The sequence below is a fragment of the Helianthus annuus genome, chromosome 14 (assembly GCF_002127325.2).
Source record: "Helianthus annuus cultivar XRQ/B chromosome 14, HanXRQr2.0-SUNRISE, whole genome shotgun sequence".
Lineage (NCBI taxonomy): Eukaryota > Viridiplantae > Streptophyta > Magnoliopsida > Asterales > Asteraceae > Helianthus > Helianthus annuus.
The window spans coordinates 162,858,664-162,882,256 of NC_035446.2; positions in this window are offsets into that span (position 1 = coordinate 162,858,664).

Here is a 23,593-nt window from a genome sequence, read left to right on the forward strand (position 1 = left end):
ATTAGCCTTCTAACCTAATTTAAATAACCATGCACACACAAACGGGATTAGTAACTAATTCAGCAGTTACGTCAATTCACGAGATTAAACCCTCACAACTATTATCAAGTGCGATACTTAACAATCCAATGGATTCACAACGAATGACAGAGCATAGTCCGAATTCGAACAGCACTCAAACATTCAAGTCGAAATCACAATGAATAACAAAGTATAAGCTCAGTTTGAGCAGCACTCGGACAATCGTTGGATAGTTATAATCGATCGGACGTTGAATCGTAATAGCGATCGAGTTATTACCCTGATTGCGGCAGCACCTCGTGATCGTGTGTGTGTGTTGTGGACTGTTTTGAGTATAACTCGACGTACAGACAGAATTCTTATGTCGTTTTCATTTCAGTGTTCAAGTCCCAAGGTCGGCTATTTATAGCAATTTTTGAGGCTTGCTTACGGACCGTAAGCTATTTCCTTTGCGGTCCGTAAGCTAAGCAGTCTAATTCATAGGCTGCCTAGGCTCGGGACTAGCTTGGGTGATTCAACAAATTAACCAATCAGAACTTTGCAACGTCTTATTTTAGATAATTATCAACTAGGGTTTGCCCCCCTCAAGTTTTAGGGGCCCTGATCCTGATTCTGATTATTCTGAAAATTCTAGGGCTAATGCAGAATTACTTGGGTGTCTCAGTTAGGGTTTTCTTATTGACTAATTATTGTCCTAATTATTGATTTTAGTGGCAGTTGTTACATCCTCCTCACCTTAAGAAAAATCTCGTCCTCGAGATTTACTGAAACAGATGAGGGTACTTTTGCTTTATTTCTGATTCCAGTTCCCAAGTGTACTCTGGTCCTCTCCTGGATTCCCATTTGACTTTCACTAGCACTAGTCGTTTGTGTTTGAGAAACTTGATCTTCCGGTCTTCTATTTGTAGGGGTTTTTCTATGAATTTCAGCTTTTCATTTACCTCTATATCTTGAAGAGGTACTACTAGGGATTCGTCTGATAGACATTTCTTGAGATTGGATACATGAAACACATCATGTACTCCAACTAATTCTTCTGGTAGTTGTAAACGATAAGCTACTGGTCCTATTCGCTGGATCATTGGGAATGGTCCAACATATCTTGGATTCAGTTTTCCTTTCTTACCAAATCGTACTACTCCTTTCCAAGGAGATACTTTCAAAAGTACTTTGTCTCCGACTTGAAATTCTAACGGCTTGCGGCGATTGTCCGCATAGCTTTTTTGACGATCTCTGGCTGTCTTTAATCTTTCCTTGATTTGTGATATCTTGTCAATAGTTTCTTGCACAATCTCTGGACCTGATAATTGACTTTCTCCTATTTCTGCCCAACATACGGGAGTTCTGCACTTGCGTCCATACAGTGCTTCAAATGGAGCAGCTTCGATGCTCGAATGATAACTATTGTTATAGGAGAATTCAATTAATGGCAAATGGCTATCCCAATTACCACCAAAGTCAATTGCACATGCTCGGAGCATGTCTTCCATTGTTTGTATTGTCCTTTCACTTTGTCCGTCCGTTTGAGGATGATATGCAGTACTTAAGTTAAGTCGAGTTCCCATTGCCTCCTGGAAACTTGTCCAGAAACGGGAAGTGAAACGACTATCTCTATCTGATACAATGGAGAGTGGGACACCATGTAAGGATACTACTTCATCTACATACAACTTGGCTAACCTTTCCATGCTAAAGGTTTCTTTCATACAGGCATTTCTAGCTGTTGTAGTAGTCCTGAAGGTTTCTGATGTTCGGCTTTAACTTGTGAACAGGTTAAACACTTAGATACATATTCAGCTATATCCTTTTTCATTCCTATCCACCAAAAATTATTTTCTTAAATCTTGGTACATCTTATTATTTCCTGGATGTACAGTATACCTTGATTTATGAGATTCTTCTAAAATCTTATTTCTTAATTCTCCTTGTTTAGGTACCCAAATTCGTTTCTTGTGGAATCTCCAAATTCCATCCTTTCCTTGTTCTAGTTCCTTTAGGTAACCTTTCATTCCTTCGGCATCGTCCTTGATTGCCGTTTCCTGAATTTTCTTCAATTGTTCCATTAAATCTAATTGTAGATTTAATCTAAGAGCATGGACTCGTCTTTGCTTTTCATGATACTTATGACTTAAGGCGTCTGCGACTACGTTCGCTTTTCCTTCGTGATATTGAATATCACAGTCGTAATCACTTAGTATTTCCATCCACCTTCTTTGCCTCATGTTTAACTCTTTTTGCCCAAATATATACCTTAAACTCTTATGATCCGTATAGATGGTAAACTTACTTCCATACAAATAATGTCTCCAAATTTTAAGGGCAAAAATTATGGCTCCTAATTCTAGGTCATGAGTCGTGTAATTTTCCTCGTGCTTTTTCAATTGTCTAGAGGCATACGCAATTACCTTTTTGTGTTGCATCAACACACATCCGTATCCTAATTTTGAAGCATCACAGTAGACTTTAAAGTCTTCTGTTCCTTCAGGTAAAGCTAAAATTGGAGCATTTGTCAATTGGTGTTTTAGAATCTTAAAAGCTTCTTCTTGTCTAGGTCCCCATTCAAACTTAACGACTTTACAGGTCAGCTTAGTTAAGGGTACAACTATCCTAGAGAAGTTCTTAATAAATCGTCTATAGTATCCAGCTAAGCCTAGAAAACTTCTAATTTCCATAGCTGTTTGCGGAACCTTCCAATTTGTGATTGCTTCTATTTTAGCAGGATCTACGTGAATTCCTTCGTGATTTACCATATGCCCTAAAAATTGTACTTCCTGCAGCCAGAATTCACATTTCGAGAATTTGGCATAAAGCTTTTCCTTTCTTAAAAGGTTAAGAGTGCATGCAGGTGCTCACAATGTTCTTTCTGACTTTTAGAATAAATAAGTATATCGTCAATGAAAACGATCACAAATTTATCCAAGTATGGTTTACAGATCCTATTCATCATGTCCATAAATGCGGCTGGAGCCTTTGTTAGTCCAAAGGGCATGACTGTAAACTCATAATGTCCATACCTAGTTCTGAAAGCAGTTTTAGGTATGTCATCTTCTTGTACTTTCAACTGGTGATATCCAGATCTTAAGTCTATCTTAGAGAAATACCTAGCTCCTTGCAATTGATCAAAAAGATCATCAATCCTAGGTAGTGGGTATCGATTCTTAATTGTAGCCTTATTCAATTCCCTATAATCGATACACATTCTCATCGACCCGTCTTTCTTTTTCACAAACAACACTGGTGCACCCCAAGGGGATGAACTAGGTTGTATAAATCCTTTGCTTAGTAATTCATCTAATTGCTTTTTCAATTCTAGCATTTCGGTAGGTGCTAATCGATAAGGTGCTTTAGCTATTGGTGTAGTACCTGGAATTAGATGAATTCTAAACTCTACTTCCCTATCCGGTGGTAACCCAGGTAATTCTTCTGGAAAGACATCTGGGTATTCTGATACTATAGGGATGTCCTGGAGTTCCTTACTTTTAGTGTTAATGATTACAGAAATCATATACACCATTTCTTGTTTCCTTGAATAACTAGCCAATTTCATTACTGAAATAAATTTCAGTGGCTTTCGAGGTCTATCTCCTGTAATTAGAATTACTTCTCCTGTGGGGGTACGGATTTCTACGGAATTCTTATCACAAAGGATTCGAGCATGGTTGGCTATTAACCAATCCATTCCTAACACCACATCGAATCCGGCTAATTTCATAGGTAATAGATTTGCAGAAAACTTATGACCTAACAATTCTATCTTTCCTTCTTGCAAAACCTTGTCTATGTTGACAGAATTTCCATCTGCCGTTTCAACAGTAAAGATCTGCCTAAGGGTAGTTAGAGGTAAGTTAAGAGCTTGGCAGAATGAAGTATTAATAAAACTTTGGTTTGCACCAGAGTCAAATAATACTTTTGCATAGACATTATGTACTAAGAACGTACCCGCTATCACGTCTGGAATGAGTTTGGCTTCTTGAGTGGTCAGTTGGAATGCGCGAGCATTCCTCTTGGTTGTCCCTTCAGTTGGTTTGCCTTTGTTATCTGCTGGTTTAACCAATTTAGGGCAGTCGGGTTTGAAATGTCCTGCTTCTCCGCAGTTATAACAGACCCTGGTCTTTCTCCTACAATCTTCCTCACGATGTCCTATCATTTTGCAAAAATTGCAGGTCACGTTGCATTTTCCAAAATGTTTCTTTCTACAATTTCTGCAGAAAGGAGGTGACGAGGATTGCCCTGTTCCTCTTTTCTTAGTATTACCCATACGAAATCCTTGGGTAATCTTCTGGGCCAATTCCTTCTTTCGATCTTCTTCCCTTGTGCGTACTAGTTCATTGGTTAAGGTATTTGCTAACTCCACAGCATCGTCAATAGTGTGTGGTCTTGCGGCCTTAACGATGTTACGGATTTCTCCGATTAATCCCCAAATATAACGGGAAATGAGTACCGGTTCTGGCGAAGCCAGGGAAGGTACCACTCTCCCATATTCGAAGAATGTCGAAGTATATCCTCGACAATCGACTCCTATCATACGATGGCTCAGGAACTTGTTGGCCATTTGTTCCTTTTCGTATTCGGGACAGAATTTTCTTTCTACAAGACTCTTAAATTCTTCCCAATTCATTGCATAGGCCATCTTTCTTCATTTTGCTTGTAGCACCGTGTTCCACCATTCTAGCGCCCCTTCTTTGAATAGATTCGAAGTATACATCACTTGATCTTCTTCAGCACATTTACTTATTGCAATTACTGCTTCGGTTTTCTCTGACCATCGTAGTGTTGCAGTTGCCCCTTCATTACCTGCAAATTCTGCGGGTTTACAGGCAAGAAATTCTTTGTAAGTGCAACCAGGTGTTGCAGCTTTCATTCTTTTTGGGAGTGGGGCCTGTTGCGGATCATGATCGTCATGATTGCCGCCTCCATTTATGTTGTTACTGCTGTTATCTTCCGGAGTACGTTTACTAGGAATTAATTGTTGTGGTTCGGCAGGTTTTTGAACAGCAACCACAATTTCTGGAATAGCATTGGCTATCCCTTGAGCAATAAAGTTCTCAATATCTTGTCTAGTTAGATATTGATCTTCCTGATTTTGCTCAGACTGATTTACTTCATTGATTGGTTCACTATTAGCGTTTTCCATCTGCTAATTAGTAGGAATTATTAGTGTCTAATTATTGATAATAAAATCACAGATAAACACATAAATCATTATAACATGCAAGCATAGCCAAAATTGTCGATGCCTCGACTTTTGTTTTGTTTTATATATTATATCTGCTTCAATACACACCTTTTATCTTACATTGTTTTATTGCCCATCTTACAGAATCAGTTTTACTATATTAGTTATAATACAAACAAACTTCTCCAAACCCCTCCTATCTTTCGGTTCACTGGCAGTTTCAGTAACGACGCTCCCTCTCGTCGTACTTCCAGGAGATTTGTTCCCCCATTTCCCGGATCCTATTCCCGGTGCCTATCAGTTCTTCACCAAACTGACGCAGTTCAGCTAAATTTTCATAGCTCATTGGCGGATTAGGGATGGGTTCTAGATCAAATTGTGGGAGAAAACTATAGGGACTATTGACTATATTTTGGAATTGCCAGTCATTGGTCCACCATTCCTCCATTTGGCCTAACGGTCGTGTGTGGACTAGTGGGTCTGGAATAGCTGGTTCTAGGTTTATTGGGAATTGGGATGTAACGGGGTAAGAGAAGAGATTATCGCTAATAGGCTCTAGTATATCACAATTATCCAGTAGGCGGTCTATTTCGTCCTGGAATGTAATTTCCTCAGGCTGTTTAGAGCTTTCTCCGATCTCTATTCCCTTTTGCTTTAGGTCTATCTCTTTTTCTGTCCCTGCTGGTTTGGAACTTTCTCCGGTTTCTATTTCCTTTCCCTTGCTCACACTTACAGGATTTTCTATTTTAGGGAGTCTCCTAGGTTTTCTTCTGCGCACTTTCCTCCATCCTACATATCTTCTTCTCTTTTTAGGTTTTGCTTTTTCCAGCGGTGGAGCTTGGAATTCCAGCGGTTCTCTATGTCAGTAATGTAACCAGTGAAGTTGTGGGAGACTTCAATTGGCACTGGATAGAGGTTGAGATTCTGAAATGCTTCCGACATCTCATTCATGCTGAGCAGCATATATGCAAAATGTACAAAATGCTAAGTTAAAACTTTGGAACAAAGTTTAACAAATGAACATTTTTATTGCACATTTAATTTGTATAACATAACAGGAAGGAGAACACACTCAGATTTATTTATTTATTTACTGGGAAGTGTTGTTACTAAACTTAGGGTTTTAAAGATTTGCATGTTCTGTTACAATAGCTAGCATATACAGGTTTGCCCATTTTTCATCTAAATTGTCTAATTCCTGGACTTCTGGATTAAACCTCACTCTCTTGGCTTGGGGTTTCTTTTTCTCTTGACCCTTTCTAAGAATTGAATTCCTTTTCTCCGTGGTAAGAGGGTTTTCATAATTTGCCTTACGGACAAAGATTCCTTCTTCTAAATTGGTAGGAGATTTGGAGGAAGAGGTTCCTGGTTCTTTAGGTGTACTATCCAATTTGTGGTAGATAGCAGAAATCTTTTGTTTACCCATACTGTAATTTTAACAATTAGTCAGTTAATGCACACATATTCACAGAATGGCAATTAGAATTTTCCTAAGTACTTAAAACAGTGAGCTTAATCAGTAAGCTTAAAACAGTGGCTCTGATACCACCTTTTCCTGTCACGGCCCCCGACCCGGTTTGACCCGTTTCAGGAGCCGCGGGACAGGAATCCCGTGGTATTTAATTTAGGCGACAGCGGAAGTCTTTTTAAAACAGGATCTTTTAATAATTCAAACTGCCCGTTTTATAGCTGAGGAATAAATCCCATAATTTACAATAATATGATTTCTCCGGGAAATCTTTTATTTTCAAAACATGCTTCTTTTATTTATTTACACTGAGCCACTTTTCTAAGCTGGGAGTGCTTCACGGCACTTCTCTTTCTTTGCTCACAACATATCACCTAAAACATGTTTGAAAAAGGTTTTGTCAGCGGGGAAATACTGAGTGAATCATTCATTTTACTGAAACGACACATTTGTTATAAATTACAGTATCAAGAGCGATTACAATGTTTCTGGTGTCAAACCAACTACCCACAGTACTTGTCACTCGAACATCCATCGGTAGCCTCTTTGCCCGATGGTGTCTGTGACTATGGTCATATCACTCATTGGCTAACTCGTTGTCCAATTGTGACGGTTATCAAGTAATGTATACAAAACCCCACATACCGGCTGTAATTTGGTGATTACATAGACTTAATCCCTGTAATTATAACTTTGAAAATAATTTGGAGTTTTGTAAAACAGTTGATAAAAAGAGAATAACTCACATTGCAGATTTACAAGCAGAGTATAAGCTTTACTGATTAGCCTTCTAACCTAATTTAAATAACCATGCACACACAAACGGGATTAGTAACTAATTCAGCAGTTACGTCAATTCACGAGATTAAACCCTCACAACTATTATCAAGTGCGATACTTAACAATCCAATGGATTCACAACGAATGACAGAGCATAGTCCGAATTCGAACAGCACTCAAACATTCAAGTCGAAATCACAATGAATAACAAAGTATAAGCTCAGTTTGAGCAGCACTCGGACAATCGTTGGATAGTTATAATCGATCGGACGTTGAATCGTAATAGCGATCGAGTTATTACCCTGATTGCGGCAGCACCTCGTGATCGTGTGTGTGTGTTGTGGACTGTTTTGAGTATAACTCGACGTACAGACAGAATTCTTACATCGTTTTCATTTCAGTGTTCAAGTCCCAAGGTCGGCTATTTATAGCAATTTTTGAGGCTTGCTTACGGACCGTAAGCCATTTCCTTTGCGGTCCGTAAGCTAAGCAGTCTAATTCATAGGCTGCCTAGGCTCGGGACTAGCTTGGGTGATTCAACAAATTAACCAATCAGAACTTTGCAACGTCTTATTTTAGATAATTATCAACTAGGGTTTGCCCCCCTCAAGTTTTAGGGGCCCTGATCCTGATTCTGATTATTCTGAAAATTCTAGGGCTAATGCAGAATTACTTGGGTGTCTCAGTTAGGGTTTTCTTATTGACTAATTATTGTCCTAATTATTGATTTTAGTGGCAGTTGTTACACCAAAACTCTTTGACACGTTTGCTTATCAGAGTCTACCAGTCTACTGACTCAATCACCAAGAGATAATGTTGAACACATGCTTCCGATATACGATGATAACGAAGAAGAATTTGTTCCCGAGACTCAAAACTTAGATGAAGACAAAAATGTAGATTATGTCGAAGAAGAATAAGAAGAATTTGAAGACGAAGAAGAAGCCGAAGATGAACCGAAAGGAAAAGGGGGTAAGGCGGATCGTCAAAATTGGATGAAGACACAAGAAGGGGCGTTAGCTAAGGCATATGTTCATTGTAGTGTAAACAAGACAAAAGGCAATAAACAAAATCGAATGGTTTTTGGAGAAAAAATAAGTTCTCGGACATTACAATGCAACGGTTGGAGGAAGTACCCGAACCGTTCATCAAGCCCGTTCAAAAGGAAAGTTGAACTTATTCAACGGCTTTTGGCATCAAGCGGTATAATTTTTTACGTTTACATACTTTTTTTTTATTTTTTATGTTTATGTCATGAAACAAGTGCTAAAAGATTACAAAAAAAGACATTGGGATGGCTTTCCTCATGTTGAGGCATGGGAGGTGGTTAGAAAACATGAGAAATGGGCCTCGGTACCATTGTTGGTGAAGATAGTGGTAGTTCTGGGCAAAAAAGAGAGTCATTGGATTCGGGTAACTATCAAGCGGGCACACCGAATAGAATTCATTAGTGGTATACCCGACATAAACTTAGACCCTTCTCAAAGAAGGCAAAAAAAGAAAGACAAAAAAGATAAAGAACCCGCAATGATCGAAAGGTCAATGGGTTTGTCCGACAAGTTCGAAGAATAAAAATTTATGAAAAAAAGGTCGATGAACATTAAAAAGAAACTAGATGAAAAATATATGGTGTTGGCGGATGAACATCGAGAGGCGGTGAGATCACTTTTGTTTGATAAGGATTTGGAGATGTTTAACAGACCACACGACAATGTTCCACCAGAGATGTTGGAAATCAAACTAGCCCGAAAACACGAGATCACAAAAAAAATATATAATTGGCCATGCAATTTCTAATTTTTTTATATGTTTTTAATTTATTTTACTAGTTTTAGTTTTATATATTGTCTTTTTTCAATTTAGTTTAATGTAATGTTTTTATTTAATTAATGTCAATTATGTTTAATTTATTTTTTTTAAATACATAATTTAAATTAAAAAAATAGTCACCTCTCTACCTAAGAGAGATGACCTACTCAAGAGAGATGATCGATCACCTTTATGTTTTTGGGCAAAATGGGACATAGAGAAGGGAGTTGAGATGACAAGAGTTGATTGGATGGATGAAAAATTTAAGGGTCCTAATATTAACACATGGCAAATCCTTATTTACACATGGTGTATACGGGCCGTATACAGTTACACGACCCGTATATAATAAAATAAAACTAACAAAGTCTGTGCCTTCAGACTTTGTCAGTTTTTTTCATTCCATACGGGCCGTATAACTGTATACGGCCCGTATACACCATGTGTAAAGAATTTGGCTGGTCGTATACAATGGATACGGCCCGTATACACCATGTGTAAAGAATTTGGCTGGTCGTATACAATGGATACGAACAATGTATACGGGCCGTATAACTGTATACGGCCCGTATAAAAAGAAAATTAGATTTTACCCAAAGTATTTAATGGATTTAAGGTGTCAATCACACGAGACGTTTTACAGTCGTTAGGTGGTCAAATCTTTCTAAAAGTAGAAAAAAATAAAACTTTAACAAGTAACAAAGATTGAAAAACAAAAAAACGTGACGTGTGACTGTAATAAAAAGGAAGGGTGAGGCATTTGATGAGAGTTGTAAGGAGAAGCGTTTTAATCACTTGTTTTCTACGGGGATGTAATGCAATGATTCTGCTAGTGGTCGGGCTTCCAATGCTTACACAGGGTGATAAACAACGCTGATATGAACCCAAACCAACTGCTTTGTCTTGAGTCGTCGGGAAAACTTTTCCTCAGGAGAGGGTGAGTAGTATTAGCTGAGTCCATTGTGGTTTGTGAATGTTCCGAATCATCATAGAAGACGTGTCGGGTTCTGCTAGAAGAGTATAAGGATTTTGTTGGTTTGTTTCCAACTCTTCTGAAAGACAAGAATACAACGTTCATGTATCACAAGTAATGACCGATCTAAGGCAGGGAACCTGATTTAGATACACAAATTCATCACCGGTTTCTACAGCACAAGCACATACACAGTTTGTTGGAAGAACCCTACACGTCTTCTGCTAGTTACTCTTTTCTTCGATTTCAACAAATCTTTCAAGGTCTTAAGTGATGGACAATTGGTTAAAAGATGTAAAAGAGTTTGTGTAGAGATCTTTACGTACAAATTTGCATCATCCTTACGGTTACAAATGAAGTATTAAAAGATGTTAGTTTCTTGACAATATGGTTTCTCGACAAATGAAGTATTATCTGTCATTGCTGCCTCTTCGGTTGGTAAAAGACATAGGATGGTTTTTAATACAGGCTCTTTTAGAGAAGCGTTGGGATTCAAGGGTTTATGAGTAAAAGATGTTAGTTTCTTGAAAATATGGTTTCTCGACAAATGAAGTATTATCTGTCCTTGCTTTATTCTCTTTAATCTATTAGAACGATCCTTGTTTTATCGCGTACATGCGTTTAATTCCCAACATCATATGTTCATCATTGTTCTTGAAGATGAAGATGAAGATGAAGAAACGAGGGTTTATTCTCATTAATCTATTAGAACGATCCTTGACTTGAATTGGTTCAATACCAACTCTTCTGAAAGACAAGAATACAACGTTCATGTATCACAAGGAATGACCGATCTAAGGCAGGGAACCTGATTTAGATACACAAATTCATCACTGGTTTCTACAGCACAAGCACATACACTGTTTGTTGGAAGAACCCTACACGTCTTCTGCTAGTTACTCTTTTCTTCGATTTCAAAAAATCTTTCAAGGTCGTAAGTGATGGACAATTGGTTAAAAGATGTAGAAGAGTTTGTGTAGATCATTGTCACGTACATGCGTTTAATTCCCAACATCATCTGTTGATCATTGTTATTGAAGATGAAGATGAAGATGAAGAAACGAGGGTTTATTTTCATTAATCTATTAGAACGATCCTTGACTTGAATTTGTGGATTTCGGTTGGATCAGAAAAACTTAACAAGAGAATCAACTAAAAAAATACAATTGATTACTCGGTCGAATAACCGGTCCGTTAAAGTTGAGCTTCCTGATGCAACTTTCACAGTGGTACCAATGTCCTACTACTACAATCCTTCCAACGCCTGATTCCGATACAACTCTCGATGTTGATGAGTGAAAGAGTTAACATTCTGATTCAGATTCAGGAAGCAGATGTTTATGAGTGAAAGAGTTAACATTCAGATTCAGGAAGCAGATGTTTATTAGTGTTTTGAGAAACTAACAAGGTAAACCTAAATTTTCAAAATTTTAGATAACTCGCCATTCTCTTACATCTGTATACGTTGATTGTGGATTTAAGTTGCAAGAATTGTGTCTGTCGCATGGACTCAGACTCATACTACTAGCAGAAGAACCCGACACGTCTTCTGTGATGATTCGAAACATTCACGAACCACAATGGACTCAGACTCATACTACTAGCAGAAGAACCTGACACGTCTTCTGTGATGATTCGAAACATTCCAAATCACTAGCAGAAGAACCTGACACGTCTTCTGTGATGATTCGAAACATTCCGAATCACTGCCGTTTTTTCTCTTCCGGTTACCAGGCCTATCATCTCCGTCTACGTTTGGTTTCAGCTACTGGAGTGAAATATTTGTTAGATACTTACTTGAATCGTTAGTAATGCTAGATGTCATTTTGGCTGAACCACAACTTATTACCATTTTTTACCATGTGTATACGGGTCGTATACTGTTTATACGGCCGTATACGAATGGTAAAAAATGTTTTTACCGATCGTATACTATGTATACGATGATTGTATACGGGTCGTATATTGTTATACGGCCCGTATACTATGGGTAAAAATGGTAAAAAAATTGGTTTATTCTCTTTAATCCATTAGAACGATCCTTGTCTTGAGAACCTGATTCTAATTTAAACAATGGAATTTGTGGATCAACAGAAATAACTGAAAATAACTCGCCATTCTCTTGCATCTGTATACGTTGATTGTGGATTTAAGTTCCGAATCACAAGTTGTTGCTACTGAGCTTCCTGATACATATCGTTCGTAAGAAACTTTTCGTGCACTGAACCTTCAGTTGTGTACTCTTCAATCTTCTTGAGTATTTTTCTAACTTTATGCTTGCATCCACCACAGTGAATATTAACTTTGAGTGAAAGAGTTTGGAAACCGGACGGTAAAAACGAAGTAACTGTTGGAATTTGTGGATTTCGGTTGGTTCAGAAACTTAACAAGAGAAGCAACTAAAAAAATACAATTGATTTCTCTTCATGTTACGGAGAATGTTCTAGAAATTGAAGGAAAAGGAAAAGATTTGTTGAAATCAAATTCAACAGAGATAACTAAATACAACCGGTCAAATCACACACTATATAAAGATTACAGAGGTTTTTACCATTTTTTACCATATGTATACAGGCCGTATACGGTTTATACGGCCGTATACTCTCGGTAAATTTTTTTATCTACCGATCGTATACAACGTATACGAACGATGTATACGGGTCGTATATTGTTATACGGCCCGTATACTATGGGTAAAAAATGGTAAAAATTGGTTTATTCTCTTTAATCTATTAGAAAGATCCTTGTTTTGAGAACCTGATTCTGATTTAAACAATGGAATTTGTGGATCAACAGAAATAACTGAAAATAACTCGCCATTCTCTTGCACCTGTGTCCGTCACATGATAGAAGACGTGTCGGGTTCTGCTAGAAGAGTATTCTGAAAGACAAGAATACAACGTTCATGTATCACAAGGAATGACCGATCTAAGGCAGAGAACCTGATTTAGATACACAAATTCATCACCGGTTTCTACAGCAAGAGCACATACGCACAAAGTGACAGAATGAAACAATGAAGATTAGCCAAACGAGGATGAAAGATACTCAAACCATCTGATCCCGTTGTTACAAACTCCTTTAATGTGAGATTCTTCAAGTTTGCACATTTTGAGAAAATACCAATGTGTTTGTCAGCTTCGTCAACACACAAAGTGACAGAATGAAGCAATGAAGATTGAATATGCACTAGGGTTTTTTCTCTTCCGGTTACCAGGCCTATCATTTCCGTCTACGTTTGGTTTCCTCAACGAAGAACCATCAGCCATTATTTGCCCTTTTTCCTTTGGTTTCTGGTTGATTTTGAGGGTGAGGGTTTTGCATTGATTCCTGTGCTCAAATCATCTGCTTCCTGAATCTGAATCTGAAAGTTAACTAGACCCCTCAAGTTGTCATTCGTAACAACTAAGCGTCTGGAGAAGAGTATGTTGATATAGGAGAGTTGAACCCGACACGTCTTCTGTGATGATTCGAAACATTCTGAATAACTAGCAGAAACCGATCCACTTACATTCGAATAACGCTGAGAATCCACAACGCTTATGGCCAGATCCTTTCCTTCAATCTTGGCAAAATCAATGTCTGCTTGTTTTATTATCACGAAAGTACTGAACAACCGAGATAGGCACAATAACAACAACAGCTTTCCATAATTTGGAGACTGATCGGAATCGAATCAGTGATTTTACTGGAAGCCGTTTGATTAGTTCCTCATGGATCTCGAAAGTACTGAACAACCGAGATAGGCACAATATACACAACGGTCTCTTTGCTTCGTCCACTAGAACTATTTGTGTATGCATTCTTTTGGTAGTTAACAACGCTAATTAGAAAAAAAAAATCTGTAAAATTAATCATATCGATTGCTATAACAGGATGGATGTGACACACACAAATAGATAAGCTGTCACAGTTGTCAAGACTGTTTGTCGGGTTTCCAATGCTCACACAGGGTGATAAACAACGCTGATACGAACACATGTGTTTCGAAATAGGCTTTGTTCTTGGTTTAATGAAGTTACACGTAACATCTACTTATATTGAGATTTAAACAATGTCCGCCTCAACTGAGATAACGGACATCCATCAAGCTCAAAAAGAAAACTTGTGTTTCCCATAGTCACAAAAGATTGCGGTTTGTATTTCGCATAGCCACCGTTTCCGTAGTAAAAAACGGTTGCTGTTTGTATTTCGCATAGCCACCGTTTCTGTAGTAAAAAACAGTTGGGTTTGCACATTCAATCTTCAATACTTCATTAAAATACCACTAGTAGAAGAACCCGACACGTCTTCATGTTACGGAGAATGTTCTAGAAATTGAAGGAAAAGGAAAAGGAAAAGATTTGTTGAAATCGAATTTGACAACTATGACAGCTTATTAAAGGTAGCAATCACCTCCAGTCATTTCCTGGTCAAATCACACACTATAAACTTTAAAGTTATCGTGTGTTGTAGTTTGGAAAGATGACCGAATAGAGATCTGAATAACAAACTGTGGAGAACTTGTTTGTGTCGGGTTCTTCTGCTAGTTACTTGATCAACGGACTGATCGGTAACGTTACTCTACTTGTGCTCCGATTTAAGCGGCGTGTTCCGATCAACGTTGTTTAAAGGTGATGAAGAGTTTAGAAACCCTAGATTGATGGTGCTTTTACGGGAAAAAACGTGATAATTGAAAAACATTAATCTATACGGCCCGTATACAATTATACGGCCCGTATACATTTGGTAAACATCAAAAACCTCAGAAATAAATCCATTGATCCGTATACTTTTTATAAATCGTATACACTTGTATACGGCTCGTATAACTATATACGGGCCGTATATAATAAAGTCAAAAAAAAAAAACATTCTCTGCGCATTTTCCTATTCAAAAACATTCCATACGGGCCGTATATTTTGTATACGGCCCGTATACGCTAGGGATGTGAAAATAAGATCTAGGGGGTGTGGGAATAATGGGAGCCAAAATTTAATTTTTTTCATGAGGTGACCACCCGTTACAATCTCATACTATTTTACAAGATATTATTAGATAACGAAAGAGAGTGAATTAGCACAGGATGCAACAATACGAATCAAATGTTATAACTATTTGTGAACTTCTTGAAATTATCTAGTATTAAACATTTGTGAATTTCTTGAAATTCTTGGGTATTAAACATTTATAGTTACCTATAACCTAATGATCTAGTAGGATGTTGTTTGCCTTCATTAAAAATAGTGTAAGTTTAAACGTTTAGGCCATGGGATGTGGTATATCGCCTCTGGCCACATCACGATCGTTAACGCCCTATAGCGTCCCCACCCCATCTCCTGTGTGCCAAAGGGGGGCATCATCGAAACTCCGTCAGCTCAGAAACAAGCGCTAAATGAAGTGTGCAGGTGGGGTCCATTCTTTTCAATCAATCAAATCTTTTTTTTTTATTTTGTTTTATATGAGGGCTTTAAATAATTACATGCAAGTTAAAGAGAGTAACTTTAAAGCCCCTTATGTGACATGTCACTGACATAGATCTGACGTGCCATTATAAAGCCCTATAAGCTTTAAACCACACCCCAATAATTAAAAACTGAAATGGTATTTAGATGATATCATTCAAAAATAACAACCCTTAAAAGCTAAAATTGGCATATTCGAAAATAGATTTAAGATGTAACCGACACAAATGAGCCTTTTAGGTCGCAATGGGATTAATAATGGGAGTGGGCCACACAATGTTTTTAAGTGATGAACAAGAGAGAGAATTCAGATGAACTATTTATTACTTGAAAGACATGAGTCTAGCTTTTAAATATAAAAAAGATCATATTTGACTCTTTTTTCTTATTAAAAGTTACATCCTCTTTTTATGTTTTAGGGTTGAAATATAGTAAACGTTTCATGTTAACTAATATTCCTTTATATATTATTTATTTGATTAAATAAACGGACAAAAAGGGTATTTGTTTACTTTTGATAAGTTTCATTGTTAAGTCTCATTTGTCAGTCTCTGCATATTTGAGTGTTCAAAACTATCCGTATCTGAAAATCCGATCCTAAATATCCGATATCCGAATCCGAAATATCCGAAAAATCGGATATCCGAATTTTTCGGATTCGGATTCAGATAGTGATTTTCAAAATTTTCGGATATTTCGGATATCCGAAATATCCGAAAATTTGATTTTCATTTTTTTTGGATATCTGAATATCCGAAAATTTGATTTTCTAATGTAAAAATATAAATGAAAATACAAGTAACAATTTTATCTTTTTATCTTTTTATCTTTTACTGTTTTGTTTTCCATTTATATTTATCCATTTTATTATTTGGTATATAAAATTAAATTTATTCAAACCGTGCAATACACAGTATATGAAATTATATTTATTTGTTTTTTTAAATATTTTTTTATTATTTAATGAAATTACATTTATTCAAACTGTTCAAGACACAGTGTTTTTAAAGATGCAACTTTTTATTTTTTGATATATAAAATTTCATTTATTCAACCCGTGTAATACACGGGGCTTTTTAAAGATATATTTTTTATTATTATTTGCTATACAAAATTACATTTATTCAATCCTTGTAATACACGTTGTTTTTAAAGATATAACATTTTTATTATTTGATATATAAAATTAAATTTATTCAACATGTACAATACACGAAGGATTTTTTAATGATATAACTTTTTTTATTATTTAATATACAAAATTACATTTATTCAACCCGTACAATACACGTGGTTATATAATAAAAGAAATAAAATGGGGACATTTTCCATTGGGTTGAGATGCATGTATTGATACAAAGAATTTTCTTTTCAATAAGTAATGCACACAAAATAGTAAAAGTGAGTAAAAAAGAATTAAAATAGTTGCATGTTTCTTTAAGGAATATTGAATTTCATTAATCCCAACTATTCGTCGTTGGCCGTCAATAGTCCCATTTTAAAAAATAACCACCGGCAGACCCAACTATTAACATATTGGCCTCCAATGGACCCTGACTAATAGAACCCTAACGTCGTTAGTCTCTGGTCGCCGTAAAAACGTTTTTGGCCGAAAAACTCATTTTTGGCAGGAAAACTCAATTTTTTGTCCCAAACCTCTTTGTAACCTTATTACTTACTTTAGGAATATTTTTCTACTAAAAGCCCCAATTATTGAGGTCGTCGTAAATTCTTTCATCGCCGGAAAACTTCTTTTTGTCCGGAAAACTCAAGTTTTTGGCTGGAAAACTCAACATTTTCGTCCCAAACCTTTTTGTAACCTTAGATCGGACCTTTAGGAACCTTTTTCCAGCTAAAAACGTTTTTTCGGCTGTCGGAGACTAACAACATTAGGGTTCTGTTAGTAACGGTCCACTGGAAGCCAATATGTTAATAGTTGGGACAATCAGTGGTTATTTTTTAAATTGGAACTGTTAGCGGCCAACAACGAATAGTTGGGGAAATCCAATATTCATTTCTTTAATTCAACTTTTCTCAAGTTTTGTTGGTGTGAATTTTGATGACTTTGTTTTTTATTTTATAATTTTAGGAGGTTTATCCCATGAAATTCAATGTTATTAGAGGTTTGTCCCATGAAATTCAATGTCATTAATGACAATTTATGAATTTATCATGTATGTTCAATCAAAACTATCAAGAGTAGATTAAAAATAATAAGTATTTACAAATAATAAATTATATCGTTTTCATTAATCAACCTGTGTAACACACAGGGCCATAACCTAGTAAAAAATAAAGTGAATGAACAGTCCTTCATATTTATGATAAAAAAGAAAGTAAATGAACAGTACTTCATAATTTATTTTTTAAATAAATTACCAATAATAAAAAATAATTCATAATTTATTTTTTAAATTAAAATTACCAATAATAAAAAATAAAGTGAATGAACAGTACTTCATAATTTATTTTTTTAAATTAAAATTAGAATGAAATACATCATTAAGAGATCAGCAAATGGTATCGGGTATAGGTACTGGTCTCAAATTTACCAAATCGGTGTATTTTCGGTACCGGTTCTGCACAGGTATTCACCGGTTTTTACCCTCAAATACCGGTGCCGTACCAGTACCGACCGGTACCGAATCGTACCATACTAGGTATATTCGGTACTGGTACCCACTTTTGGGGATTTCGGTAACGGTATTTTCGGTACCGGTTGGTACCGAGCTCATCAAATCCTGTAGCAATGCAAGTAATTGCACCGTTTAGATTACTTTTTATACACACAGTAAGTAAACTGTATTTCGTTTGAATGAAGTTTTATATACACAACAACTTATTTTGCTTTCTTTTTTGTCTTTTTTAGAATGGAATACATCATTAATTATTAAGAGATAAAAAAGAAAGTGAATGAACAGTACTTTATAATTTATTTTTTAAATTAAAATTAGAATGGAATACATCATTAAGAGATCAGCAAATGGTATCGTGTATAGGTACCGGTCTCAAATTTATCAAATCGGTGTATTTTCGGTACCGGTTCTGCACAGGTATTCACCGGTTTTTACCCTCAAATACCGGTGCCGTACCAGTACCGACCGGTACCGAACCGTACCATACTAGGTATATTCGGTACTGGTACCCACTTTTGGGGATTTCTGTAACGGTATTTTCGGTACCGGTTGGTACCGAGCTCATCAAATCCTGTAGCAACGCAGCAATGCAAGTAATTGCACCGTTTAGATTACTTTTCATACACATAGTAAGTAAACTGTATTTCGTTTGAATGAGGTTTTATGTACACAACAACTTATTTTGCTTTCTTTTTTGTCTTTTTCTGTAATGAATGAATTGTAACATGTAAAATTAACTTGGATATTTAGAATATTGATGAGCAAATCGTATCAAATCCTGTAAACGAATCGGTATCGTATCGGTACCAAATTTACTATACCAAATCATTTTCGGTACCAATTTGGTACCCACCTTTTGGCGTTTTCAGAATCGTTACTTTCGGTTCGACACCGGTCTAGCATCATACCTGTATTTATTGATTTTTACCTTCAAATACCATATCGTATTGTACCGAGCATTTTCGGTGCCGGTACCTAATTTCGATAATTTTCCGGATCGGTACTTTCGCTGCCATTACCGGTACCGAGCTCATCCATATTTTAACGTGTTAGCACTGTAATAACTGAACTGAACACAACCGAATTTCCAACGTGTTGGACGTGTAGGTCCTATTATTATATATTAGGTTATTTAAAATCGTTTTTTTATGACGGAGTGATTATTCTTACCACGTTATTTTATTCATGTTTTGATATTTTGTATCTGTTTGGCGTTGATGACACGCCTTTTGTAGTCATTAGGTCCCGTCGCAACACGCGGGCGGAAAATAACTAGTTATCTAAAAAAACAAGTTATCTGTATACTAGTGATAATTTATTTTGTGTACGACGATAAATAATAATGTTCAAAAAATATCTTGTGACACAAATATTCTTTTGTATAAATTACAATCCCCACAAAACAATAGATCACGTTATCCCACATTCCCACTAGGCAAATCCATCGGATGAGCTAATTTACTGCTTTGTCGGTGGTGGTGACCGGTAACCAACTCCGGCAATCATGCCCAGCCCGTGCACAGATTCCCGATATCTACTTTTTGCTCTAATTAAGGGGCTGTTTGGCTAAGCTTATTTTAGTGACTTATTTACTTTTTGAAAAGTTAAAAGGTGTTTGGGTTAGCTTATTATGTGAGAGAAATAAGTAAATAAGTCATTCCATATGACTTATTTGCTTTTCAAATAAGCAAATAAGTAAATAAGCCATTCCAATAAGCTTAGCCAAACAGCTCTTAGTCGAAAATTTGACTTTTTTGGAGTAATATTTTATATAGGGTCGTAAACGAGACAAGTTACTTGTGAGTCGCTTATTAAAAGCTTAAACGAGTTTAAACTCAAGCTTGAACATAAATTTTTAGACTCATTTAGTTTTGCAATCCTAGTCAAGTTGATAGACGAAACTTAGACTTGAGCTCGATTAAACGGATATAATAAATTTTATTTTGTATAATAAATCTACAATTATATGATAATATTATGATAAGGGTGAGAGTTGGCGATAAAGTTCATTTTTTCTACAAAGTGTAAAAAGTCATAAAACATCATAATGCCAACCAATGTTTTGAAAACCGGTAAATACCGGCCGGTTATACCGGTATTACCGTTTTCAGATGTAAATCCGGCACGAAACACCCCGGTAAATAAGTGAAACGACATAGGTTTGTACCGGCGGTAAAATCCGGTATACCGGTTTGAAACGTAATACTGGTAACGGCCCAGGGTTATTTTAGTTTGGGTTGTTACTTATTTTTATTATACATGTTGCTTATCTTACATAATTTTTATATATTATGATTGTTCGTAACTAAAAGTTCTTATTTAATTTAATATTGTATGAAATGAAAATAGTTATCCTCTAGTTGATGAGGGTGGCGATAATAGTGAATTTCATCTTTTATGCAATCGTGAACTTGATGTATTCAACACTCAAATGACTTAAAATATTGTACACTTTCATTTAAAAGAGTTTGTTGGAAAATTGAATGATTTTCGATTATCTTTGGATAATTTTTTATTATGAATTTACTTTTGGACCATCTTTTAATATGTAATCATGCATTTTTAATTAATTTTTGAGTTGATGTTGTAATTTATGAAATTATAGAGTTAGTAGTCAACCCGGTTAAACCGCTCAGTACAACCCAATTCAACCGGTTGAACCATTTTTTAGCCTAATCCGGTTTGATTTAAAAACCAGTTTTTACAACATTGATGCCAACTATAAAACACATTCAAAACCACAAATAACAAAGTGAGAATTACTAAAACGCTATATCTATGGGTTTTGTGATGTGTTTTGGATGATAAGGCTTTGATTATCAAATGACTAACATTAGTGTATTTTATGTTGATTATAATGTTGTGTTTTATATTCATAGTTCTACGATGGTTTGTTTGAAGTTTTTGTGGACGATTAGGGTTTGGATATTATGTTTTAGTGATTTTCACTCTGTTATTTGTGGGTTTTGAGTGTATTTTATGGCCGAAGTTGTGATGTTTTATGACTTTGTACACTTTGTAGGAATTAATTTTGTAGCTGAACCCCACCCAAAACCAACCAACTAAATTATATATGTTTTGTTATACATAAATTTATAGTTAAAAAGACAACTATACATGTTTATTGATAAATTAATTGTATATTAAATAAATAATAAACGCTCTAAGCCAGGTGTTTATAGATAAATTAATTATATATTGAATAAATAATAAGGTTATGCGTAATGGACATTATAGGGTGTGAAGAGGCTTGATAGCGTCCCTAACACCGCCCTCCAGGCATTTAATGAGCATGAAAAGGGAGAGACGTTTCTAGAGTAATGCTAAATAAGGAGAAACCATTTGGAAAATAATAATTAAAAAAACGTATTAATCATTACACATTTTTTAAGGAGCGATATGATGCTAATGTGACAGAAAAATTCTCTTACGGGGCATTAACTATCACTGATGGTCTAAACGTTGTAGCATCGAGCATGAGACCATGTGTAGTCATAAAGTTCATTTGGGGGCGTTATACGACACGTGGTGAAATGCGTAAGAGATGGGCTTTATAGGCGTTATATCAAAATAGGGTGTAGTGGAAAGGGGTTATATAAAGCCCTTCATTTATACATACATATGTATGTATATATATGTGTGTGAGTGGGGGGAAAGATGGTGGAGAACATCATGCCGCGAAGGAGATCACGCCGGAGAAGAAAAAACCCTCATAACGTCCGCATAATGGTACATGCTTGTTTTTAGCGTGATATCAAGCCCCACTACGAATTGAATAAGCCAACTTGAAAACTTGAGCTCTCTCAAATGGAGTCAAGCTCCAACCGGCTTAACGCACTAAAATGCCAATATCTCTAAACTTATATTTTTCAAAAAGCAAACATTTCAAATACTATTAATTATTATTACTATACCTACAAAATAGATATGGTAAAGAGTATCCTTACCAATGTTTTAAAAACCAGATTTCAAGTAATATCGGATTCGACTTTAAAATGGTTTAATCAGTTGAATCGGGTTGTATCGGGTGGTTAAATCGGGTTACTAGTTAATCCTATTCATCTCAAAAAATAATTAAATCTTAACTTTGATTTATGTATCTGATTATAGTTTTATCTAAAAAAACTATTTTTCTTGTAAACTATTAAAAATATTTTTATTAGTTATAAACAATATTGAATTGTACGAGGTGAGTAATAGTTTCAACAACGATGAAATATTGGAATAGAAGACATTAGGTTAATTACCGGAAATATGGAAGATCAGTATTACCTTAATATTATATTTTATTAAAATTAAGAAATCAAATCTTAAGATAATGCAAACCGGTAAAACCGGATTTACCGTCGGTACATAAGACATACCGTATTCGGGGTTTACCGGCCTTTATCGTACCGGACTCGTGTCCGATATCCGGTTTAACCGGCTGGTTCATACCGGTATTTAAAACATGAGTTAAATGCCATTTTAGTCTCTGTGGTTTGGGCCATTTTGCCAGTTTAGTCTAAAGGTTTTATTTTTAACCTGTGGGTCCAAAAAGGTTTCACAGTTGCCATTTTAATCCACTGGATTAACTTCATCCGTTTTTCCTGTTAACGAGAAGGCCAATTCGGTCATTTTATATGGTTGAATTGCCCTTTTAGTTAACAGAATTACATACAAAATGACCAAATTGGCCTTCTCGTTAACAGAAAAAATGGATGAAGTTAACCCAGTAGACTAAAATGGCAACTGTGAAACATTTTTGGACCCACAGGTTAAAAATGAAACCCTTGGACTAAACTGGCAAAATGACCCAAACCACAAGGACTAAAATGACATTTAACTCTTAAAACATTGATCCTTACCATCAATGTTTTAAAAACCGGTTTTTAAATCAAACCAGATTAGGCTAAAAAATGGTTCAACCGGTTGAACCAGGTTGTACCGAGCGGTTCAACCGGGTTGACTAGCTAACTCTAAAATTTCATAAATTAAAACATCAACTCAAAAGTTAATAAAAAAAAAAATACATGATTACATATTAAAAGATGATCCAAAAGTAAATCCATAATAAAAAATAATCCAAATGATAATCGAAAAGCATTTAATTTCCAACAGGCTCTTTTAAATGAAATTATACGATATGTTTACCATTTGAGTGTTGAATAGATCAATTATTTTCGTTTCATACAATATTAAATAAGAACTTTTAGTTACAAATAATCATAATATATAAAAATTATTTAGAATAAGAAACATATATAATAAAAATAAGTAACAACCCAAACTAAAATAACCATGGG